Here is a 27,302-nt window from a genome sequence, read left to right as displayed (position 1 = left end):
AATGCAGTCTAATTTGAAACAACCTGAGGGTGAAGTGGGGGGAACCCCCCACTAGTCAATAACCCCCATTCATGTACACAGGTTTCAAGACATGTATAAACAGAAAGACTATATATAGACACAGCAAAAAAAAATACAAATCATTAATCTACAAAATTGCAAGGTGTTCTTACTATGATATACTCTTCTATGGCAACATTCGATTTTTATCAGTAACTTGGAATACCTATTATCAATACAGAGACTTAGAGGGAGATAAGAAATATTAACAAACTTTAGAAAGATAGAAGAAAAGAAGCATGTACTGACAGATGAAACAATGAAGGAAGCTAATGCCCAAACTAAGTGCCAGAGAAGACCACAGCTGAGGAAGGCCAGACAGAAGTCCAGAAAGGCTTCCTAAAGGAAATAGGTGAAATGGTAAGCAGCGGAGGAGAGTGGAGGGAAGTTATGTAAAAGACAAAAACAAAAACAAATATCTAAAGAAACCAAAGAAAGTTCCAAAGGGAAATGGGGAGTAGGGGAGGCGTGGGGAAAGAGAATATGTTGGTATCAGAAAGTAAAACCTGTTCCGATCTGGCATTTTGAAAAACTCCTTGCTTAAAGACTGGTTCCCTGAGTGCTCACCCTATGAATTGACTGGTCTGTGAACAACATCCATGTACACAGGTCCCCAAGAGATTGATGAAAAAAAGATAGCAAGAAAATCAAAACCACTTACCCAGAAATATTAAACTAACCCATCATTCACAAACACAAACTGACAATCGAGAATCACTAGATGAGTGAAGAAAGCTAATGAAAGAAAAATAACAACAAAAAAAGCAAGTACAAAAAAGCTGAAGGAAGCAGATCAAAAATCAGAAGAGAAGAAAAACAAAAATGAAAACCATTAGATCTTCAGAGGCTTTGGAGAACAATAATAAGTACATAGGCTAAAAAATAATAATGCCACATTAAATGATAACCAAAATTAAAATGGGGCAACAATTCTAATATGTAAAATAAAAATACGAGAAACAAAAAAATAAAGGAAAAAAGACAAAAGAAGACATTCAATACCTCAAACTTTCAACTAATAGAAATTAACAGAGAGAACAAAGAAAATTTAGTAAAGAATTTTCAAAAAGAAATTTTCCTGAGCTAGAGAAAAAGGGGCCCAGAAAGTGCTAATCAAGAAAAAAGAGTCACACAAAAATACTACTTAATTCTACTACAAATCCTAACAGTGAATTAATGGTTAATTGATTTTAAACTTTTAGAATCCATATTGTAGCCCACAAATGCAAGATATATGTGATCGAAGAGAATATAATTTTTTCACTCTTGACAGTGTTAAAATAACACTACAATTGACAGACACTCAGCTAAGGGGGAATAGAAGAGGTAGAAGGAAGTACAGGGAGGGATACGAATATCTGTTCCTTACAAAGTACACAGTAAAAAGATAACAAAAAATTTGCTAGAATAAAAAATAGAAATATAAGGTCATTATTTAAAGAGTCAAAACTAAGCAATAGATGAAGTAAACATAACTACCCAAACATTTAAAAACTGAATGGGAAGTGGGAGTTAAAAATCTCAGTACCCTTAGGTATAGAATTCTATATATTGATAATAAAAGGGTAATATGCAAATCAACTGAACAGCGGAAAGACTGGTAGCTATGATGTGCACTGACCACCAGGGGGCAGACACTCAGCACAGGAGCTGCCCCCAGCCCACAGGAATAGATTGCTGGATCAGAGCCTGCTGGCCAACCTTTTGGTCCCTTCCAATTTGGGTGATGGGGAAATGGGGGAGGGTTGGGGGGAAGGGGGCAGGGCCAGCTGCGAGGAGCCAGGGAAGATGGCCCTTATTGCAGGCCAGGACAAGAGACTGTATACCCATATACAAATTTCCTGAGCCGGGCCTCTAGTTAAAATATAATGCATCTGCAAACAAAATTTTACTTCTCCCTTTCCAATTCAGATACCTTTTATTTCTTTTTCTTGTCTAACTGAACTGGCTAAAACTCTCAGTACTGTGATGGAAGTGGTGAGAGTGGGAATCCTTGTCTCATTCCTGATTTGAGGGAAAAGCTTTCAATTTTTTGCCATCGAGTATGATGTTAGCTGTGGGCTTGTCATAGATGAACTTTATTTTGTTGATATTCATTCATTCCATAATTAATATATTGAGAATTTTATCATGAAAATGTATGTTTTTATCTTTTAAAAAATACAAAGACTGAAGAGTTGAGAGAAGAGGCAATTACTTATATATTTCAGTATTATTTTAATATTTTACTTTATATAGGCATTAGTTTAATTACTTATTTTATGAACTAATTTTCATCCTAAAGTAATTTTAAATAAACACTTTCAAGCCTTGATAAGAATATTTCAAATGATTAAAAAGTAAAGTATTAAGTGACTCTACAAACCACAATTTTTGTTTTGGTTTGCTTTATTTTGCTTTGCATTGCTTAGAATGAAAATAGTCACCAATACTGGAGACAGTTGTGGAGTTCTTAAGCTTAAATCCATCGATCTCCTGAGAAAATCCAACTCCTACAGAGTAGCTCAGGTAGCTCAGTTGGTTACAGCATCTTAAACTGTGGGTTCAATCACTGTTCAGAGCATATACAAGAATCAACCAATGAATGCCTAAATACGTGGAACAACAAATCAATGTTTCTGTTCTCTCTCTCTCTCTCTCTCTCTCTCTCTCTCTCTCTCTCTCTCTCTCTCTCTCTTCTTTATCTTCTTCTTCTTCCCACCCAGTCTCCTTTTAAAGATTAATAAACTTAAAAAAAAAATTTAGGAGAAAATCCATAGCTTTCAACCAATTACCAAAATATATGGCCCTAAAAAAGTTAAGAACTACTAAAATGCGTATTGTTATTTTATTTTTCTCACTGAATTACTTTGAAACATCTAAGTACACGATCTATTCTAAAAGCTAAATAACTTCTGTACTTTACTTAAAAGCCAACAATGTTATAGAAAAGTATTTAGGGCAACTTATAATAGACACACACACACAGAGAGAGAGACACTCACAAAAGGACTGAGAAATCAGAAAGAAAGTAAAATAAAGTTAGAAATAAACTATGTAGCCGGGACCGGTTTGGCTCAATGGATAGAGCGTCGGCTTGGGGACTGAAAGGTCCTGGGTTCGATTCCGGTCAAGGGCATGTACCTTGGTTGTGGGCATATCCCTGGTAGTGGGTGTGCCAGAGGCAGCTGATCGATGACTCTCTCTCATCGATGTTTCTAACTCTATCTCTCTCCCTTCCTCTCTGTACAAAATCAATAAAATATATTTTAAAAAAAAGAAGAAATAAACTATGTAATGCTATTTACAAAATGCAGTTCAATACCTATACTTAATAAATTTATTTTTCTGCTTTCTAAGCAAAAAAAAAACACAGAAATATAAGTAGATATAAGATTCAGTGTCCATTAAAATACCAGTTGCTAAAAAGATCACAAATAATCCTAGTATTTATTGTATTATACTTACAGTTGCATTCAATAGAAATGATTACAAATTTCTGAGTTTTAAATTCAAAACTTAAAAAAAGAAAGTGAAAAAATATAGCTTTAAAACTTAAAAATCATTCATCCATAGGAATAAAAATTGAGAGAAGTTTCATAGAAATATATGCCAGACTTAAAATTTCTTATAACACACTAACTTTTACAGGATATATTACAAGTTAACTGAAATTTTAGACCTTCTACAATAAATAAAAGAATGGATACGCATTTAGTTAATGTGCATAAAGCTACATGAACATGCATAAATAAATGTTAACAAGACATTTATAAATTGTTTGATTCTATAATTATTCTCAGCATATTGACTTATTCAAGTATATATATTAGAGTAAATTTATCAAAAAGATGCATTTCAAATTGTCCTCGAGTATAGATGAACTAATATAAACAATCAATTGCTTTGCTTTCATAAACAATTATAATTTTGCTATAGTAATATCCACTAATAAAGATAAAAATGAGCTGCTAAATACAAAAAACATTACACATAATCTGACTATATGAGTAGAAATGTAGGCCACTGGCATACTTCTAATTTGATGATCACTGATGAATCTTCAAAACATAAAAAATCATTTTATAATCTGCATGGCCCAATAATTTAGACTTTGAGCCAAATGACCTCCTTTAGATTGCAGCTACATAAAATAGAATAAGTAGTGTGAGAACATATCAGTATAGGATGTTCTGCCTCTTGTAAAACCACCCAAAGTTAGCTCAAGTTTTCAAGTAAACTCTAATGAGCCAGTTCTAGCTTCTAAACTATTTTTGCAATAAATATAGAATTGTTCTATGTATAAGACGACTTTTGAAATGAAAAAAAGTCAACCGAAAATCAGGGGCAAAAGACCAAAATTGCACAAAAATTACCTGCAGATCTTGACGGCAAAGTAAGTCTTTTCTTTGAAGTGGGGGGTAGTCTTATACAGCGAATATAGGCCTAAACCTATGTTTTAACTGTAAAATTAGGGTCGTCTTATACGCTAGAAAATACGGTACCTGTTTTAGTAAAAGTTTCTGTAGATAATTTTTCGTGTTTTGCATGTTATTAAATGTTCTTTAAAATACAAAATTATAAGCAATGAGCGTTTTTAAAATTAATTTCTTCACGTTACTTGTCGTAAATGAAAAAAATCTGTATTTACTATATGAAATGACCCAGTCGCTGTTTCAAATGCCTTCCTTATTCAGTCTTTATAAAAATTACAATACATGTCCCTAGGATTCTCCTAAATCTAAATGAGTAAGGATATTTGTGATGTGAGGGCTAGCTGTTACATCATATGCTTCTATTAGCAGCAAGTGTCCCAGATACTGGTTTCTGGCATGAGCTCAACTGTGGTTGTCTTAGAAAAGACTAAACACTTATTTTTAAAAGCTAAATCATTAACTGCAATGTCAAAAATGGAGATCGACATAAAGAAGCAAAGAAGTAGGCTGGAATCTTCCCCTTAAGAGCCAAACATAAGCACCCAAAAGCCAGCTAACCCCAAAGAGCCTAGCCCTAAGAGTTGAAGCTAGTAAAAAACAAAACAAAACAAAACAAAACAAAAAAACGAGAGGGGGGTGAGTGGGAGGGGATCAATTTCAATTACATACCACAGAAACTTATTGTCTCAGAAATATTTAATAACTATCAACTACAAAACTTTACATTTTTGAAGCCTAATTTGAGTGATGTCCCTTGTATATTCCCATTAAAAGCAAGGATATTCTTGCCTTTAAAAATCACAAGTTCAATTAGAGCAGTGTTCTCCAAACTGTGGATCATGAATCATTAGTGGGTCCTAAGCGGCAGTTTTTTAGGTCCTACGCAGCAGTTTTTTTCAGAAATAGTTCCAAATAGAACAGAAAATGGAGTGCACATATGTAATACGAACACTTGTGTTTAATGAAATTTGTGTTGTTGTTTTTATATGAATGTACATGTACCATTGGGGCACAAGGTAAAATAAATTTCTATAGGTTGTGGCGAATTTATTTCAATAAGTTGTAGTCATAAAATATTTCTCTAAGTTTGGAAGCAACTTAGCAGAGAAGTATCAAAACATACTATATTATAATTGGTTATAAATAAATCAAATTTTAAGTGAGAACTTTTATTAAAATATAAATTTTCTTAATATACATAAATATTACTGAAAGTCTAATTAAATAAATTTTCTAATTTCCAAGTCTGACTGTTCTTCAGTAATTAGGGTGATTATTTCGCAGGCCTTCAAAATGTCTTTTGTGCCTCATCTTTTCAATTTCACAGGTGAATTTATATCCCCATTGACATACCCCTTATCATAGCTAATGAGTCTCAATAGTTGAAAGAATGTTTAATTTGAAAATGTCCAGTTAGGTAAGCATTCATTATAGTACATACACCCAAAAAATCATGGATCACCCTCACCTCCTGCCCCTTTAAGCATGATGGGAATCAAAAATCAAGCGGAGGTCATACTAAATTTATATTACTGAAATATTCACCATCTCAATCTCTATCTATAAACATAAACTTGATTACAAGCCCCAATCACAGGAATAATATTAAATTTTAAAATCCAAGCCATAAAGAGAAGTCGTGTTCTTTTGTGGGGCACTTATTTTCATTCAACAAATACTGAGTATTTACCTTGTATCAGACACAGTCTAAGGTGCTGGGAATAGAGCAATAAACTTGCCCCAGCAAAGGTCTCACCAACCCTCTTAATGACTTCTATAAATGCCAAATTTCTACAGCATGTTTTTATATCTGTTTTTAAAAAAGGATATTCTTCTGTCCTAGCAAAACTAAAAATAGTTGATGCACAGTAGTTAGGTTCCATAAAGTTATTGCAAACACTGAAACAGCCAACACTGAGCCATTGCTCCTAGGAAAAATATAGGTTTAGGATCCTGCAAGCCTTGTCACACTTCCATAAGCTAATCAATGCATAACCTTGTTTTAATGTGTTTCTGTTTAAAAGATACCTTATTTTGCTGAGTCATTAACACTGAACTCACGTCCAACAGCACTATAACTAATGCCTGTACTAAGCTCACCTACCACATGTTATTTTCTCCATAAAGCATATCACAGCCTCTTTGAATTTAGGAACTCTAACCAGTATTTCAGCACTATGTTTGGGGCCATTTTAAACAGAAAAATCACCCCCCAAAAAAAGCACTCAATAAGCCCCCAAAGTAAAACAAGAAGGCAGAACTTCATCACCTTGTTCAACTTTACCTGGAAATTGTACATCAAGTGACTCAAATTTTTTGCTATGCTGTGTATGCACATCTCTGTGAATGATTGGGAAAGTATCAAGAACATAAACTTTAGCAAGTAGAAAGTATGTAAATATGGAATTTGGGAATAATGAGGATCAACTCTTAATACTTTTCTCTTTAAAAGTATTCCATCTAATAAAGAAAAAATTATAGAATTGAAATATAATCATACAACTCCTAATGAATTATTGGAACAAGGCAAGGATCCTCAATTGCTGCTAACATCACAAAAAGAGAAACTTTGACCTTCTTGATGGTAGAAAAAAAAATTGATACTGAATCTGATCAAATCTCTATATCTCACTACCAAATTACAACAAAGACAAGAGACAATGTTTTAACTCTTTAACTTTAAAAATAGTCCATATGTTAATCTGATGTCCTCAAGGTCAGAAAGCATATTTTATTCAATTCTGTCTCCCCATTATCTATTACACAACAGACATTGGTTAAAAGTTTGTTGAATCAATGATAAAATGAAAAACAAATGAACTACCTCTTGTAAATTTAGAAATGTTTGTTTACATGATCATCCCTTTTTCAAATAGATGAAGCAAAAAGGTATAGGAAGGCAGCCAATTCATAGCTCCAAGATAGGGGTGTCGAACTCAATCAGAGAAGGGGCCAAAATCTAAAATCCAGCCTAAATCGCGGGCCGAATGGTTTACTGAACAGTCATAAACTGTCATTATGATGGAAACGCAGCGGAGTGCAGTGATGACAGCGCGGTGCGGGCCACATTGCAAGGCCTGGCGGGACGGATTTGGCCCGCGGGCCTTGTGTTTGACACATGTGCTCTAAGAGATACTACCATAAGAATTGGAACAACACCTCATAAGTAAAAGGCAATTAATCTATAATTTCAACTCTCCAAAACATAAATATACTAAAAGAGGCAAAAAAAAAAAAAAAAAAAAAAAAATTCTGTTCACTAAACAATAAGAGCCCCTAAACCCCACTTTAATTTTAAAATAACTCTTAATAAGGTTATACTAGAAATCAAACTTAAAATGAAAAAAATTAAGGTCAATAGTTAAAATGACAGAAAAAAAAGAAGACAAACAATCTTATATACCTCAATAAATTCAGATATCTATGCAGAACAGTGCTTTATCACTGTTGTTCAGAATGAGAGCCCTGTATCAGCAAGAAAAGACCAGAATGTGCTTAGAAACACTGAGAAAATAATACGAACTTATGAAGGTTATCAGTTAAAAAATATTTTAGTATAAATTCAATCTTCTAATTTATCTAGCAGGCCATTCCCTGACAATGCCAGATTAAATGAGAAAGTATCTCAGAAGTCAATACTGTTTCACACATGGTTCTTATTTTAAAAAGTTACATTCTTTCTTCTTAACTACAATGCTAATTTCCTAATTTTAAAAATAAATAATTAAAAGTAACAGTCTAGTGTAGGCAAAGGTCACAAATGAAAAAGGTTCACTCAAGATGAGTAGCATTTGGGAATTTTATACGTAATGCTAATATTGTCAAATCTCATCATAAAAGGACTAAACAGTATAACTGATAGTAAATCATAAGTAACCAAGTTACCTTCTTCAAATAAAGAAACATGAAACAAGTGACAGAAAAAAGCTGAAAGTACAACCATTTCTCCAGAGAAAGGATTTCCTTCTGCACAGTCTAAACCAAGAGAATCCTTTCCCAAATTAAGTGCTATAGCCTAAAGACAGAGCCACAAAATTTATCCAAAGGCACCCTAATCCCCAAAATTAGCACTAGGGTTAAAGGCCTAGTCTGTTGTTGTTTTTTTATAGGTAGCAATCAAGGTTGCATTACCAGAGCTAGAAAGAATACTTTCAAAGCATTCTGAAGTCTGCATATCCTGTAAAGTGAGGCTCCCCTAAATCACCATTTCCATCTGATAGACCTCCAGCAATAAAAGCATCATGTTCAGAATTGATGTTACTGTCATGATATTCTGGTGTGCAATCAAACTAACAAACTAATTACTAAAATGTCATTCAATACAGCCAATTTAACTTTTAGGAATGGCTTATTACTAGAACTCATCTACATTGCTGGTGGAAGTGCAAAATGGCACAGCTGCTTTGGAAAACAGTTTAGAAGTTTCTTATAAAGTTAAACATACACCTGCTGTATGAACCGATAATTCCAATACTAGATATGAACACTTAGATTCATAAACAAATAACAAAACAAAAAAAAATGTTGTTTTCTGGCAGCTTTATTCGTAATCACCAAAAACTAGAAGAAACAAAGCTCCAAACTCATGAATGGATAAACATGCTGAGGTACATTCATATACCAGAATACTTCTCAGCAGCAAAAATAAGTAAAAATAAAAAAATAACCTGATATACACAACATGAATGAATCTCAAATGCATTCTGCAACGTGGAATAAGCTATTAATAGCAAGTGTACATAAACAACATAAGTTCTATATCTCCCATTACTATTTATACCTTGTAGTGCCTGGTATCTTGGTGAACTCAAAGACACAGCTTAAAGTCAACAAAGAAAAAGCAATCCTAAATGACTCACTAGATCAGATGGATTAATTGACATCTTCAGAACATTTTACCCCAAAGATACAGAATATACATTCTTCTCATGTGCACAAGAACGTTTTCAAAGATAGACCACATATTGGGTCACAGGCAAAATCTCTTCATATTCAAGAAGTCTGAAGTCATATCAAGCATCTTATCAGATCACAATGGCATAATATTAGAAATCAACTACAATAACAACAATCAAAAAAATTTTTCAAACAAAAACACAGTTTAAAACCTGTACATACACCACAGTACTCACTATCCCATTACCTTCAGTATTAAGGATGGAAAGAAAGAAAAGACTCCATACATGAAACACACATGAATAAGCAGAATAATCATCACTCCCCTATAAAGGTCCTCTTTAGGAAAATACCTATGCAGATTTATTTCTATCATCTTTTCAACAAACAGACTTTTTACCAATATAGAATATTGTAGTTAATGAACTTTTCTCTTTGAGGAATATTATTTTAAAGGAAGGGGAGCAAGAAAGAAAAGGAGAGAAAAGAAAACACACACATAGGATGGGGGGAGGAAAACCAAAGTAGGTATAAAGATTTTTGCAGTAAAGTCTTAAAAACAAATTAAGGAAGTTTAAGGAAACGAAAACAGAAGCACTGAACCACACCCCTACTTCTTTCTGTTATGAAAAAGGAAGCCAAGATATGTAAAAAGAGAGCGGCCTGCAGGTGCTTTGGCATGAAGTTATCATGTATAGAGGTAAACTTACATAACCCCAAGGACTAAAGTGTATGTGATGAATACTCAGCTATGCCAAAGTTACCCAAAACATTTTCCATCTCAAGCATCCTAATTACACAATGCTCCTGGGATCCCAATAGGGTTCGCAAGTACCAGTCTTAATAACTTAATATAAAAAATAAAAAAAAAAACAGAAAAGCTTTCAATAGCTATTAAAGAAACAAACACAAATTAAAATCAATTGCCTCTTGATATGTATATATTTACAAGAAAAAAAAGCAAAAGAAATTTACCAGCATTTTACTGAAACTCCATCTCGGAGGAGTAAGATGCTGAACAGTTTCCATCAAGAAACAAGGGGTAGAAGCAAAATAATGTGTTCCACAATTCCTTTTTCTAAGTTCTTGCAGTCAAACATGTTTTGGAATTCAGAATTTTAGGGGTTTTGACAAGTGATACAATGTGCATACATCAGATATTTTGTAACACCCCTAGAGAAGGCGGAATGGCACACAGAAATCTGGGACAACACACTATAATCAAACATTTACTATTTCTGCAGAGAAATCTACAAATATGTTAAATAAATGCACATATCACACAGGTTTTGGTGGAAAAAAATCTATTTGTGCCAAGCATAAGAGTAAAATTTGCTTTTCAGAGCATTTTCAATTTGGAATTGTTGATAAGGAATTAGGGTCCTGTAAAACTGTACCCATTCCTCCATTACTAATTGTATGTGCCAAATGTTTTTGGTAACCTTTTTAAAAAAAAATTTTTTTATCTTTATCATTGTAGATGTCTTCCCCTTTCTTCCCCTTTGCCCCCACCCTCAGGTTCCCACCCCAGGCTTTCACTACCCTATTGTCGGTGCATTTATGCATATAAATTCTTTGGTTAATCTCTTCCCACCCCATTCTTCCCTTTGAGGTACACTAGTCTTATCATGATATTAACTTCATTGTAGTATTGAAGTATTTTGGTAAACTCAAAATACTTCTAAGTCTTCCAGAGGTTCACACGTAACATGTCCTCTAAACTCTAACCACTCTTAAATGTCTCTACCACAAAATCTCCTACTAAGGAAGTTTGCAAAAAAATATGACCCTAGAAATTTATAGAATTGCCCAATCTAATTTTGCCACCATACAAAAAAAAAGTTCATTGAATAAATTTAACATAATGAACTCATAAAATGACTTGCTCTCATTTTGTCACAAGAAAATTAACTACTAAAGGTGTTATGAAGCAACATCAAATGAGTCACCAAAAGGATCCCGATTTGTCATAAGTGACAAGGTACAATAACCATAAAATCCTAGTATCAATGTTTACATCTGTAAACATTCACTGACTATGTATAATATATAAAATATACTATGTATACAATACACGATAAGTAAACTATTTTCACTGAGGGGTGAAAACAGATGTACTTATTTGTCAAGAATTGTACAAAGAGAATAAAGCAGAAGTGCAGTTAAACTAAAAAACCAGTAAGGTCCCTTCAGTCCTTCTGTTACATGGAAAATACAACTCAATGATAACTGTAAATATGATAAATATAACCTAAAACTAAAAACTTTTGAAGAGCAACAATTCTTCTTGCCTTTTTATAACAAACTTTAAAGATATAATTTTTACCACTGACGTTTAAGATTTCCCAGGTCATCCAAACTGAGGCCTTAATTTATTCTTGATACATATTTCCCTTTAACAAATTTTCCAAATGTCAAAAATCCTCTAATTTTGGTGCTTTGCTTATCAAAAATTGCTAACAAGCACCCTAGCTGGTTTGGCTCAATGGCTAGATCATCAGCTTGCATATTGAAGGGTCGCAGGTTCGATTACAGTCAGGGGCATATGTCCAGGTTGTGGGCTCAATTCCCAGTAGGAGGGCATTCAGGAAGCAGCCAATCAATGACTCTCTCTCATCGTTGATGCTTCTACCTCTCTCTTTCTATTCCTTCCTCTCTGAAATCAATAAAAATATATGTATTTTTTTTTAAATATACATTTTATTGATTTTTTTTACAGAGAGGAGAGAGGGATAGAGAGCTAGAAACGTCGATTAGAGAGAAACATCGACCCGCTGCCTCTTGCACACCCCCTACCGGGGATGTGCCCACAACCAATGTACATGCCCTTGACTGGAATCGAACCTGGGACCTTTCAGTCCGCAGACCGATGCTCTACCACTGGGCCAAACAGGTTTCAGCAAAATATATGTATTTTTTAATTGCTAGCGAGCAATAGAGTGGCCTCACTAAGGATTCTGGGTATGGAACTATAAAAAAAAATCACTTCATTATCCTGATCCTCTTGCAAATATTTTTTAGGCATTTCTTATCTATCTTCATACCTCCATTCCCAAATAAAAAAGAACATAAAAGTAAAAAATGAAGTCGTTTTTCAAAAAAGAGCGAACAGATAGGTATGAAGAGAAGGATAAATCAGTCATTTTCAATGCTGGAACCACCTGTGAAAATCCTAAAACATATCATTAGTGTCCTGGCTCCCCCCTCAAACTCAAATACAAATTAACATAGGTAGCATCCCAATATTTATCTTTTTTTTAAGTTCCCCAGAAAAGTTGTTAATATGATGTCAGGACTGAGAATCTTTGGTACAAACTGCCTTCTCCATAAACCCTTTTCTCTTACTTTTAGTAAGTAGTAGCACTCCCAGCTCTATAACAAGAACTACAAGGATTATATTTAAAATTTGTCCATTTTTCTTCTCTCCTTTACTTTGTCAAACACATACACTAGATATAGAGATATAGATATAGATAGAGATAGAGATAGAGATAGAGATAGAGATAGATATAGGTATAGGTATAGGTATAGATATAGATATAGATATAGATATAGATATAGATATAGATATAAACTCAAAATACTGCCCTGGCCAGGTGGCTCAGTTGGTTGGAGTATTGTCCCATATACCAAAAGGTTGCAGGTTCAATTCCCAGCCAGAGCACATACCTAGGTTGGGGATTCAATTCCAGTTGGGACACATACAGGAGAGGAGGCAACCAATAGATGTTACTCTCTCACATCAATGTTCTCTCTCTCTCTCTCAAATCAATAAACATATCCTCTGGTAAGGACCAAAAAAATTTTTCAGTTGGAAAAATTTAAGCAAGTGTATATAATAAATTTATTTTAGCTTATTTAATTATTTTATTCCCAAAGTTCAGGATTTTATTTTTCAGTTTTCAAAAGACAACCTTCACTTGTAGGGTATTTAGATAAACAGCAGAGCATACAATAAGCACACAATATGCATTCCAGCTATCAACTTTCAACAGATTATCAGGAAATACTCAAAAGAATTATTTTAAAAGGTCGATTATATTTTGATATTTTATTAACTACAAGTATTTTCAGAATCTCAAATACGTTTAAAAAAATTAGCTACAATATGCCTTGACACTCATATAATAGAAAGAAAAAAAAAGTCGGTAAGTAATAGTCCATATTTAAATGACAATTGGCATTACAAGATTCCACATCTTTATAATTTACACTTCTTTATAATTTTGTATTGTTTTCAGATCCCTGGAATAAAAGGAAAAAATAAAATAAAGTCTTATAAAAATATGCATCTACAGCTTGGCCAGTTATAGTGTCGTTATTACACAAGGTGGTAGCGCGTTCAATTCTTGGTCAGGGCACATACCAGGTTTCGGGTTAGATCACTGGTCAGTGAGTCTGTGGGAAGCAACCCATCAAGTTTCTCTCTCACACAGATGTTTCTCTCTCCATCTCCCTCTCTCCCTTCCTCTAAGATCAATTTTTAAAAATGCATCTACAAAGACCAATTGTTTTTAACATCACAAACAACTGATACCTACTAGTTTCACTCCCAACACAATAGTAGGCTATTTTTGCACACCAAATTAGTATTTTATTAAATGGTCTTGTAGTCATGAATCTCCACACAATAAGACTAGTGTAATAACAGGAATTTTCTCTTCTTTCCCTATTGCATAACCTACTATATTTGTCATTTTAAAGTTCTCATTACTAGAATATAAAATAAGTATTTCACAGAAATAGAAAATAAACATGACACAGACTGGGTGTAAGGGAAAAACCATTTTTCACTTCCTGTTTTACTAAAGGAAACTCTGACTGTAACTTTGACTCTAATATACTGTACTCTTATATACTGCTAAGTCAAAACCAAACAAGTTTAAAAAATAGGTTAATAATTACAAAATATTCAGAACTCCACCACTTTTATAAAGTACACTTGCATCAAAAGGTATCAGCATATGGCCAATTTCAACCTTAATTTTTTCTCAACCTTAAATTTTAAAGTAAATAATTTTAATAAGCCTAATTTTAAAAATGACAATTATTATGAGTGTATTTGAGGCACACTTTATACAAGGTAATATATGACAGCAGAATTAAATGTTAAAAAAATAAACTGGAAGAAAACATCCTACATTCCAGAATTCCACTTTCTATATTCAAAATAAAAAATGGTTCCTCTTTTTTCTGATGGTAAAAATAATACATAATCATATCTGAAAATTCCAACAATACAGAGAACTATAAAAAGTATAAAAGCAAAAATCATCCCAAATTTCTCTATTTATAAAAACTGTCATTAACATAAATATCCTTCCCAAAGGTGAATGGATTTATTCTGTATATTTACAACAATAATTACAAAAATTATAACAATTAAGTCTATATATTTATTCAGTTTAAGTACATATTTGTGTGTGTGCACAAACATATACACTCTTTTACATATACTGAAAGCAGAGGAATCTTTGAGATAGCAACTTTCACAAAAATAAAAATATATACTGTATATTGTTCCAAGCACTCACACTGCTTCTGCATTTTCATTTAAGCAAACCATATTTGAGGTTATTTTGTATGTATGGTAGGGAGAGGGGAGGTGTTGATGTTGATGATGTTGACTGCTTAGAAGATTAAAAGATTTGTCTGTTGTTTTACTTTAAAAAATTATAAACCAAATAGCCATAATTTTACATAGCCTGAGAACACAGATATCTGCACTAAAGGTAACCAGTTGACTGATTAAAAGAACTAGCCCAGCCTTAACCAGTTTGGCTCAGTGGATAGAGCGTGGGCCTGTGGACTCAAGGGTCCCAGGTTCGATTCCAGTCAAAGGCATGGACTGGGTTGTGGGCACATCCCCAGTAGGAGATGTGCAGGAGGCAGCTGATTGATGTTTCTCCCTCATCAATGTTTCTAACTCTCCCTCTCCCATCCTCTCTGTAAAAAATCAATAAAATATATTTTAAAAAATAAAAGAACTAGCCCATGATCCTAAGCAAAACAGCAAAGTAAACAATAAGTTTTCAAGGCCTCCCATCTCTTGGTCAGAAAGAGTACTGCTCTAGCACTTAAGATATGAGAGATCTAACTTCCTATGATTCATCTCAATTCTAGAATTCTGTGATGCCCACCTCCCCATCTTCCCACCATTCATTCATTCATTCATCTTGCTGCTCTCAAGATATTTAAAAACTACTTTCCTCCTATCTCACTGGGATCCCATGATTCAAAATAAACCCTTCCTCTGTTTGACAACGCATGCACTTATTCTGCTCCAGGGATGAGTAAAGAAATCTGATAAAATCAAAGGTGTGGGCAATTTTTGGTGAGGAGGGAGGGCAGCAACTCAGAAAAAATATATATATATAAATAAATTTATACATAGAAAATTTTAATTTAAAGTTAAAACAGCTTTATGTGTTCCATGAAAAACATGTATGTATAATCTTACAACTTAGATAATGGACTTTATTGATTCAAAATTAGTCATTAAGAAAATTAGTGTTTTTAACTCCTAAAATATTCATACCTGAGCATATTTAAGATGGTAACATTGAAGCAGCTTTCTAATCTTTCATCCGTTACATTTGTCCAATGCTTTAAAGTTCAAAGTGCACTTATATGCATTATTTATTTTCATTCTAAAACAAACAGATGTAGCGGTCACTATTGATTTGTCTCTCAAACATCCATTTCTCCCACATTTTTCTTACCACTATGTTTTAAATATCCTCCCTCTACCATGTAATTCAGGGAAATGTAATGCCATCCCCAATTGCAGGGATATATCCTGATTAGTAAAAACCAACCATGATAGCCCTTTCCCCTTGTCCTACCTGATTAGGAAGTAAATGTTTGTGACTTAATTCTGGTCAATAAAACATGAAGAGAAAAGTATGCAGGTAGGCTTGTGAAAAGATTTCCTGGCCAATGCAAGTCTAGATATAACCTTGCTACCAGCCTGGGGATGAATCCAACACACAGGGAAGAGAAGAATCAAGAAAATCTTAGAGAGGCAAACCAAAGCTCTGAAAAACTAGCCCTATCTCCATGCTTCAACGTTCCATTGAAGAAGTTACTGCATGTCAGGCATTGCAATGTGGTGACATCAAGATAAATAGTATGCCCCATCTATCTTTCCTTTCCCAATCTGGACCTCTTTCTCCCCTTAAAGTTCTCTTTTGTATACTTGGGCCGAGCTAGATAGGCAAGAAAAGGAGGGTAGCTACTATATAACCTGTTAGATTAGCATGCTGTGCAACAAGCACCAGTGCTCCTGGTACACATTAGGGTATGGCATTTCCTCTTTCAAGGGACCATTTCCTCTACCAATTCATTCCAGCAGTTCTTACACAAGTTGAGGAGACATTGGAATTATACAACAGCTTCTCTCTAACCCTGATGCTGTATAAAAGCTGAAAAAGTAGCATATGAAATCCCATGAGTGACCTTATCAAGAAATATGTGAGAACCATGGATTGATCATATGACTAGATAACTAAGCAATTCACCCTAAAGTAGGAATGACTATAGGTTCAAGAATAGTAGTATTTCTTTTTTAAAGAGGATGCTATTAAATAAATCTCTGAGAGTATAAAGTAGGTGATATTTTAGAAACAGCTAGTCTCTTTAATATATTTTTATTAACCACTAGCTCTTAAGTTAGTTCAATAAGGGAATCATTCAAAAATCTACATACCTTAAAACTTTTATTGAAACTAAAACATTAAAATGTACATTCTCAAGAAAATCTTTTAATGCAAGACTATCATCTTTTCTTTAAGTAAGAGTCTATGAATTGTAGTTCTATTTTACCTTTTTCTAAAAACCATGTCCACAGTCCATCACCTGTGATTTCCAATTTCTATTTTTTAAACATGGAAGGACATCTCACAAATGCTTAAAAGCAAGCAGCTTTTTAGATTTTATAACTTTCCCCCTAACGGGTCTAGTAATAATTAATGTCGTTTTTTAACATTCGTTTAAAATCTTGCTTGGCGCTGACTTGTATTGACATAACCTTCAAACACGTGGTATCTACAGAAAGTGTGAAGTGCAATTAACAAGTTTTGCTTGAAAAAGTTTGTGTTTGGTTTGGTTTTTGTTGCAAAACTAGGGCTAAGAAGATGGCGGATGAAGAGCATATTAGGCACTGCATGCTTTACGAGTTCCAATTAGGAAGAAAAGCAAGTGAGGCTGCAAAAAACATCTGTGCTCTTGGTCAAGATGTAGTTAGCGCCAGAAAATGCCAGCGTTGGTTTGAGAAATTTCGCGAGGGAAATTTTTCGTTAGATGACAAGAGTGGTCGAGGCCGTGTGTCCAATTTTGATCAAGAAGCTCTTCAAGCTCTTTTGGTGCAAAATCCTCAAATTACCCAACAAGAGCTTGCGACAACTTTAAATTGTTCACAGAAAACAATTTCCAATCAATTGCGTGCACTTGGCAAAGTCCAAAAGTTTGGAAAATGGGTTCCTCATGAGTTGACCGACAACAACCGTAATCAAAGAGTCACAATTTGCAGTTTGCTCCTCTCTCGTCAAAACCGTTTGCCGTTTTTAGAGCAAAAACGGAGGTGAACAATGGGTGCTGTATGTTAATTTGAAAAGGCGGCCTCAATGGTTGGACAAAAATGAGGCTCCGCAGCCCACGCCAAAACCTGACTTGCATGCGAAAAAAGTGATGTTGTGTGTTTGGTGGAATTTTAAAGGAATTCTTCATTACGAACTTTTACCATCTAACCAAACCATTACAAGTGCAGTGTATAGTGCCCAATTGGAAAGGTTAGCCCAAGCTTTAAGAGAAAAAGAACCCGCGCTGATTAATCGGAAGGGCGTGATTCTTCACCATGATAACGCATGACCGCATACTGCAAGAATCACTGCTGAAAAACTGCGCCAGTTGGAATGGGAAGTTCTCCCTCAACCTGCATATTCTCCTGATATTGCCCCTTCCGATTACCATTTGTTTCGTTCTTTGCAAAACTTTCTTCTTGGAAAAAAATTTAATAATGAAGAATGCCTCAAAAATGCATTGACCAAAATTTTTGCATCAAAATCACAAGAATTTTACAACAGAGGGATTAAAATGCTTCCTGAGCGTTGGGCACAAGTAGTAGAAAACAACGGCAACTATATTGTTGATTAAATTTTGTTGTATTGTTTAAATAAATTCGATTTTAAAAAGTATTAGAAAACGACATTAATTATTACTAGACCTAATATTTAAACTTATTTCACCCACACTATTTCAACTGTTAATTTTAGCTACTCACCTGTTTTCAAAGTGCCCACTGGTTCTCATACACGCACCTTTTTTGCCTTCACAGTTCACTGGATGTCTCATTAAACTATGTAATTACAACATCAGGTACATTAACAATTTGTTGGGTATAATCACAAATAATTCTTGCTAAGTATACAAAAACTGGTTGGAGTAAAAATTCAAGAACAAACTAGAGTCTACTGCCATGCAGTGATGAAGCAAGAGCATCAAGCAGTAAATGAAAAGTACCACTTATTCTTTTGAGTGAGTTAAGCAGAAGAGAGTTAAGAGATTCGTCTATAAAAAGCTGCTCCTAAAAGTCTTTGCTTATTCTATCTACCAATCAACCCTGTATCAACTCATATATATCAGCAACTTCAGGATCTGCTTCTAAGATTTATACAGTGCCCGACATCGCAAGTGGGCACTTTATATGAATTTTCTCAATCTCTTTTTAAGGAAATTTTATTGATTTTTAGAGAGAGAGAGAGAGGGAACAAAAAACACCAATGAGAGCTAAACATCTATCCGCTGTCTCCTGCATGGCCCCTACTGGAAATTGAGTCCACAAAAGGGCATGTGACCGGACTGGGAATCTTCTGACCACCTTTTGCTGCACCGGACAATGCCCAACCAACTGAGCCACACTGGCCAGGGCAAATGTTCTCAATCTTGACGAAGAACATAATCACAGAATAACCTCTCCCTTTATTTAATTTTAAAAATTTATTGGGAGTTTTTTTGTGTGTGCGTATATATTGATTTTTTTAAAATATATATATAGATAGATAGATAGATAGATATGTAGATATATAGATATATAGATATATCTATATATACATATATTTTTTTTTATTGATTTCAGAGAGGAAGAGATAGAAACATCAATGAGAGAGAATCATTAATCAGCTGCCTAATCCGGGCATGTGCCCTGTCTGGGAACCCAACTGTGACCTCCTGGTTCATAGGTAGCTCAACCACAGAGCCACGTTGGCTGGGCTGGTTTGTTTTTGAAATATAATAGCTACACAAGCACACAGAACAGTATCCTCATAACTAAAGAAAGTAATTCAACAGAAATCAGCTAAATAAGTATAATAATTTTGAATAGAGCTAAAATCTAATATTACTTCACTAATGAAAAAAGCAATAGAAGTTTAAGAAAAAGATTATCATGAGATTTTACCTAATACCAATAAATGCTATAAAAAAAAATGTGGATGTGATTTAGCCAGGTGTGGACATAACTTAGCTAGAGATTTTCTTTAAATTAAACAACTGATATAACATTCAAAAGAAAATGACCAAACTGTGTAGAGTCGTATCTATCAAATACATAAACACTTCAAGTTCACAGTTAAGAATTCTTTCTGATAATAAAGATGATGAGCATGGAATGGCATGAGAAAATATAACCAATCACTTTCTATAGTTTAAGAACAAATCATACATGTCTTCTGAAGGTCCCACAATAGGAGCAAACACATTTGTAGTTTCTAAATCTTAGATTTAAGAAAGGAGCTTCAGAAAACATGGCTAAACAGCAGCCTCCCCTGTGTCTCTAAAACTTATCTGTCCCATATATCTCTCATTCCATTTTTTCTGAGTAGTTCAGAAACTCGCCAAAGTCACTCAATATGAATGGGTAATACACACTTGATTTCTACACATTAAAAATCCCAAGTATAATTCCATACTGAAGATCGACACAAAAGTGATACTCTGAAGTAGCTTAAGTTACTAAAACCATACTGTCTGCTCCTACAGAATCTCTAGTTAGAGAACTTCAGATACCTCCAAACTTCTATTTCCAAAGAAATTACATCTTGACGAACCAACACCCAGAAACATATTAGTAACGCCAATCAATGCCACTAGGTGTTAACTGCTTGAGAAAAGAAAAATAAAGAAAAAAAGAAAGAAAGAAAGAAAGGGAAGGAAGGAGGGAAGATTAGAAAAAACAGATCACTTTGTGGTTTCAAACTTTGAAGCCAGAAATATTTTTTAATTTAAATATGTACTGTGCTACTTTGAAGATATAAAACAGATTGCTTAAACTCTAGAAGATTCTTTCCTAGAGTCGAAGTGAAGGTTTATGCCAGTTAACTCATAGTGTTGTCTGAAGAGTAGTATTGTATTTACTGTATGGTCCCTATACAAAGTAGGCACTTAATTTGTAACAGGTAGTTATTGGGAGGTTCAAAATAACACATTTTCAGTTATAATGCAATTCCTTTTTGAAGATTAAAAGGAAAATAGCAAAAAAACGATCAAACAATCTTCCCTGTAATATGATTCAACATGAACTTAAACAATAATATTGAGAGAGTGATATTTTTCTAAACACTCCTATGACAATAACTTAAATAATTTTAGGGTCACTGGTATTTAAGATGACTAAAAACCTTATATATATTTATCTGGAACTGTGGAAGTTTCTCATTTTATCATCTCCATATTAAGTCAATTCCCTTTGAATGTAGACTCCTTACATCTTACTTTAACCATGGTAAATCTTACCTTCAAACGCGTAACAATAATGTAACTATCCAATGAACTGTATTTTGTTTTGTTACTTAACATTTCAGCATGCCTTCTATTTCGTTTGATACATCCTTTTGGCAAGCCCTTTGAAACTAAACAACTACCTGTTCCATTCTGAAAAAAAATATGAACCAATAACTACCAGAATAATGGCCCAGTCCCAGCAAGGAGGGGATTACGGAGGGGACCACAGAGAAGTAAATGGACTGCTGCTGTCCATTTATACTTGAGTCACATTTTTAGTCTGGATTTCATGTAAAAACCAATTAAAATATTACCAGACACACCCATATTCAAATGCAAGTAAAGAAATATGATAAGCCATGTATGAACTGTTTTAGGTTTTATACTTTTGTATTTCCCTCCATTAGCATAAATGATAAGCTGACTATTCTAATTCCTTCATTTTACTATCCTTATTTGCCTTACCTACTTCCTATCAGCATACACTCTATACACTTGGACCTTCATACCTCAAAGTGACTCATTTTCAAATACAAGGAAGGCATGCTGGATTTCCCTGGCCTGATCTCCACCTACTTTCATAGCTTCCTCTTCCACAAAGACCTCCTGGCACAGCAGCCTTTTATGTCCAGCTCAACAGGCCCCTTAACATCTAACCCACATGCCTATGCTCAGGTCATCCCCTTCCCCTGGAAAACTGCCCCATACACACACAGCCCTCTCATTTTGCCCATTAAAGTATTTTAAGGCCCAAATGGAGTGTTACCAGATGTAAACTCATTCATAATTCCCCAGTCAAAAATTAGTCACCATGTTTCCATGCGCCTAATAAAGCCCACAGGAGTTTTGTGTTGCACTCATATCTGTGCAAGTCTGTTTCTCCCTTGAAGGCAGCTACTGGGTTTCATTCATCTTCATATTCTAATCCACTCTTCCATCCTCACCACACAGTAAAACGCCCTTGCACACATTAAAGGTCCACGTTGAACTATACTATCCTTGATTCTAATCCCAGACCTTTATTTGAGGGAATAAGTGATTTTCATGTGTTGAAGATTTTATTAATAGTTAATACTTGCAAATATAATGATGAAACCATTAATAACTACAGAACGCATTAACTTTTTTAAGTTTGTTATTGCAACAGAGGTCAATGAGCACAATAAACCATCCATAAAGATAATCATTTTCCAAGAGCTCCCCAAAAGCCTTATACATAGCAACACTAAAATTAACTTTTCTGTCCCCCATCTAATAAAAACTATTTATACCTGATACATACCCAGAAATGCAAACTCCCTGAAAACAAAAGTGTCTATACACTCTGCTAAGAATCTATGTCAAAGCCATGTAATTTATTTGATAACATCTTTCTTCCAGTGCCCATACAGTTTTCATCTTTTGTGCAACTATAAAGGCTAATGTATACAATGGGGACAAAGTTTCAGAATAAATTGTAAAATACACTATAAGTACATCTCTCTCCCCCCTTTCTCCAAACAGCTAATAAGAATGTCACAAATCAGATCTAATTTTTTGGTGGAAAATGTTTTCTTAAAACTGGCCACAGATCTTTCTAATTCTAAACCATTCTGATTATAATTGTTGTGATCTTTTTCTCACACAATTTATTTATACAAAAGAAAGGATCGCTCAAAAGTATATACATCGCTTTAAAAACTAGATATGTATAGCTTAAAAAGTATTCCAACTTAGACACGGTTCAACTTATTTTACTATCTGTGGGCAAACGTCATTCCTATCACAAGAACTGCAAAAGAAGAAAAAATCAACATGGGCTTTTGTTCTCAGTTTATAAAAAAAAAAAAAAAAAATCGGCTGGTATTACACTTTCCAAGTTGATATTGTAAAACAATAGGCGAAAAGGGGGCCGCTCGCTGACCAGCCTTCGCACGCACTCACTACACCGGAGTTAAAACATTCGCACGGAGTAGCAACAGTAGCCATCTCCCACACAGACTCTCTCTCTCCCACCCCATTGCCTTCTCCTCCTTCCCTGGGAGAACCAGAGCGACCCTAACACAGACCTACCTCCCCCACCCCCTCCCGCCCCCCCCCCCCACCACCACCACCACCACCACACACAGCCCCACCGCCGCCCGCGGAACAGAAATGTGGCGGCGGCCGTGGACCCTGAGAACCGGCGCTTCTGTGTGTCACTTCCCCTGCCTGTGGGATAAACAAACCAGCGCGGACACAGTAACCAGCAGAGCAGTGTTATTACTCCCTCGGTTAAGTTTTCAGCTAAGTCAGAAGCAGCTCTATCCAATAGGTACATCCCTGCCCCTCTGCCCCCGGGAAGTTTACCCCGAAATGAATGCTGCCTGGCCCCGGACACCTCCTCCCATCAGACCCATCCACGCCCGCCTCCCTCCGGCCCCAAACCCCCACTCCGAGGCGAATGGTCTGGGCACAACCAAGGAGGCTGGAAACTGAGCTCCCGACCTCACCACACCACCCTCCCCGGAGGGAGCCCTGCCTTCGCCCAGCGCGCCCACCTCCCGCCAGACCCCATCGCGCTGCGCCGCGCCACTCGGGCAACTTGTGCGGCCGGCCCGGCCCGCCCGCGGCCCCCGCCCGGCGCCCCGCGCCCCCCGCGCCCCGGCCCCGGCCCCGGCCTCCCCCGCGCCCGCCCGGGGCCTCGCCCACCCTCCCCCGAGGCCCCCGCCCCCTCCGCCCCCCACCCCGCTCACCCCGGGACCCCAGCCCACCCAGCCCCACCCGGAAAGAAGGGAGCCGCCGCGGCCCCCGCGAGCGAGGCTGCCGCCCAGCCGCACGGCCCGCGCCCACGCGAAGGGGCTTTACCTCGGAGGCGCGGCCGCGAGCAGCGGGGTCGGTCCGGGCGGGTGGCGCCCCCCGCTCCGTCAGTCTCGGCGGCGGCGGCGGCACATCACACCCGCCGGCGGCGGCCGGAGGAGGAGGTAAGCGAGCCGCCAGGGAGGGAGCGAGCGAGCGAGCGAGGTAATGGGGGGGAAGGACCGAGCAGCCAGGGAGGAGGGAACGCAGCTCTGCTCGGACTGGGTCCCCGCGCTCCTGCCGGTGCCTCCTACCGCCGCCTCCGGCCGGAGAGTCGCCGCCCGGGCCGCTGCTGCTGCTGCTGCTGCTGCTGCTGCTGCCGCCGCCACCGATGCAGCCGGGAATGAATGCACAGCAGCGCCTCGCTTATCCGGAGGTCAAACATCCTTCTGCCTCGGGCATCCGGATCGGAGCCGGACCCGGAAGTGAACACACGGGGGAAAAAAAATAAAAAAAGGAAAGCGTCTCTCTCCTCTCCTCTCTCTCCTCCTGCCGCGGCGGCCCCCACGCCGCCCGCAACAGCGAAAAGAGCCGAGTGGAGCCGAAGATGACACTGGCCCGCTCGGATTGGCCGGCTCGCCGACCGGAAAAAAAGGCAGCGCGCTGATTGGCTGACAGGGCGTATAAAAACCCAGACCACGCCTTCCTGCCCACTTCCTTACCAGCGAGGTGTGGAGGGGTTAACCTGGGGTAATTGTGTTTCTCCAGTTGAGAGGCTTGGCGAAGTTTGTGGTGACAATTGGAAGGAAAAAAAAAAAAAAAAACACCCATGGTTTAGGAAAGCTGCTAAAAATTCCGTGGTTTGAGTGAGCATAGAGTCTAAGTGCGCCATTGTGCCAATTCAGGGTGCCCAGCACAGCTCTCCAGGTGCTAAAGAGTTTTAGGACCTGGTTGGTCTCTTGGGAGTGTGACATGACTGGCAGGTATGCCCACGTTTTTGTAACCCAGTGCTCTACCAGGGATTCAGCTGTTCAGTTTGAGAGTTCAGGTAATCCTCTGAACTATTGGGTCGGCAACTAAGTAATTGCGGATTTTTTAAAGAAAATCAAAGACAATTTTTTCATGGAACTGAATAACTTTATTCTGTAATGTATTGCCCATTTTGATCAATGACCTTTTGCCACCTTTCAGGCAGCATCATAATCCCACGTTCAAAAAACTTCTGGTTTTTATTAGCAAAAAACTGAATCAGGTACGATTTGACATCATCATCATTATTGAAATTTTTACCATTCAAGGAGTTTTGTAAAGATCCAAACAAAAAGTAATCAGATGGTGCAAGGTCAGGACTATATGGTGGATGTGGCAAAACATCCCAACCAAGCTCCATTAATTTTTGCCGAGTGACCAAAGATGTGTGTGGCCTTGCATTGTCATGATGGAATACAACACCTTTTTGATTTGTCAATTCGGGCCGCTTTTCTTCAACTGCATTGTTTAATTTCGTTAGTTGTTCAATGTAGACATCAGAATTGATCGTTCGGTTGGGTGGTAAGAGTTCAAAGTAGACAATTCCTTTGTAATCCCACCAAACTGATAACAAAACCTTCTTTTGATGAATATCAGCTTTTGATGTTGTTTGAGTTGGTTCACCTGGCCTGCTCCACGATCTTTTCCGCTTGATATTGTAAACAACCCATTTTTCATCCCCAGTTATCAGTCGTTTTAAAAATGGATCATTTTCATTATGTTTCTTTAGCAAATCGCAGCTGCTAATGCGTTGCGTTAACTGTGATTCTTTCAGTTCGTGAGAAACCCATGTATCGAGTTTTTGAACATAGCCAAGTTGTTTTAAGTGATTTTCAATGCATGTATGTGATACATGAAGCTTCTCTGCAATCTCACGTGTTGTACTGTGACAGTCCGAATTGATTATTGCTTTGATTAGGGCGTCATCAACTTCAACTGGACGACCAGAGCGTTTTTCATCTTTGAGTGAAAAATCACCAGAACGAAATTTGGCAAACCAATTTTGACACTGCCGTTCTTTTAAGGCTTCGTCACCATAAACAGCACATAACTTTTTATGAGCTTGCGATGCGTTTTTCCCTTTGCGGAAATAAAAAAGCAAAATATGATGAAAATGTTCCTTTTGATTTTCCATTTTTCAACAAACGCCAAACGAAAACTACAAAACAGATCAAAAAACTTTTTTTACTGATTAACAGCTGAATAGCCAACTATCAAATAACAAAATGTGTTTTACATTTGTACTACGTCTGCAAACCTAAAAATTCAACTGAATTTTTGTTGTGTGAAACCCGCAATTACTTAGCTGCCGACCCAATATATGATGGGGTAGTTATCTTAGTTTTTCAAACGAACCTCTTGGGGTTCCAAGAGGCCAAACCACTCAAGTCATCAAGTTGTAAAACACTAACTGGGATCCAGGTTTTCTGACTCCACTTTCTAGTCCTTTCTGACCACAAAGGAAAGGCAGATTACATTCTTCCTCTCTCTAATAGCTGGTTAACTGGGATGAAAATGGGTCTCTTTTGAAGACCGCTATGGAAATAGATCCACCATGAAGACATTGTGGAGGACTCTGAAACTTAAACACCAAAGATTAATCTTGCACAGTGACTTTCAACTGGTGTGCCACAAGAATTTTTAAAACATGCAATACCTGACTATTTATTCAGGGGCACTGATCTCTTTTCCCTTAGATTGTCAAATTAAAAAATGGCAATAGACAACAATAGCTGACTTGTGTGAATGAATAGAAATTATACCTATTTTTTGTCATACCAGCAAAAAATAATATATTGTTGGTGTGTGTGTATATATATATATATATATATATATATATATATATATATATAAGTGCCACAGAGTTTTAGTAATTAGTTTATATGTGTCATGAGATTATAGAGGCTGAAAATCACTAATCTAACACTGCTTTGATGCAGTGTATCAACAATGTGGCCAATTTGGCTGAGTTAAATTCAGGTAGATTTTTCCCAATTAACAATGTAACAACCAACATTTGTATAAACATTATATTATTACATTTGATTCTGACAACAACCCTTTAAAATAATATCTCAGCTATTAGTTTTCTTCTGTTAGGAATGAGAAATGGCCTCATAGAGGTTAATTGACTTGCCCAAGATGATGTGATAAGTGAAAACCTGTTAAATATAAAATACAAAATTATGAGATTAATACATTTAAAATAACTTTTCAAAACAAAAACAAAGGAAACATTTTCTTCCAAATATTTTGTTTCACCCTAATGGTAAACCTAGCATGGAGACTTACTGGTTGACATAGTGAAGCATTACCAAATGGTTTCTTTCTTTTTCAATATTAGCCTTAAGGTAAACTTGATGGAGG

The 27,302-nt window shown here is 36.4% G+C and overlaps 1 protein-coding gene across 14 annotated transcripts in view; it reads right to left on the bottom strand.

Moving 5' to 3' along the window:
• The window catches only part of CSNK1G3 (casein kinase 1 gamma 3), a 106,115-nt gene extending 82,057 nt beyond the window's left edge, over positions 1-24,058 (bottom strand). For all 14 annotated transcript variants that reach the window (XR_004982865.2, XR_004982864.2, XR_004982866.2 and 11 more), the window contains exon 1: positions 23,976-24,058. The gene's annotated coding sequence lies outside the window, so the exon portion shown is untranslated. The remainder of the gene's footprint in view (positions 1-23,975) is intronic.
• Positions 24,059-27,302: the final 3,244 nt, after the last annotated feature.

This window comes from Pipistrellus kuhlii, unplaced genomic scaffold (assembly GCF_014108245.1).
Source record: "Pipistrellus kuhlii isolate mPipKuh1 unplaced genomic scaffold, mPipKuh1.p scaffold_m20_p_4, whole genome shotgun sequence".
Classification (NCBI taxonomy): domain Eukaryota; kingdom Metazoa; phylum Chordata; class Mammalia; order Chiroptera; family Vespertilionidae; genus Pipistrellus; species Pipistrellus kuhlii.
Note: the sequence above shows the minus strand (reverse complement) of the source record. Positions and strands in the feature narration are given on the sequence as shown.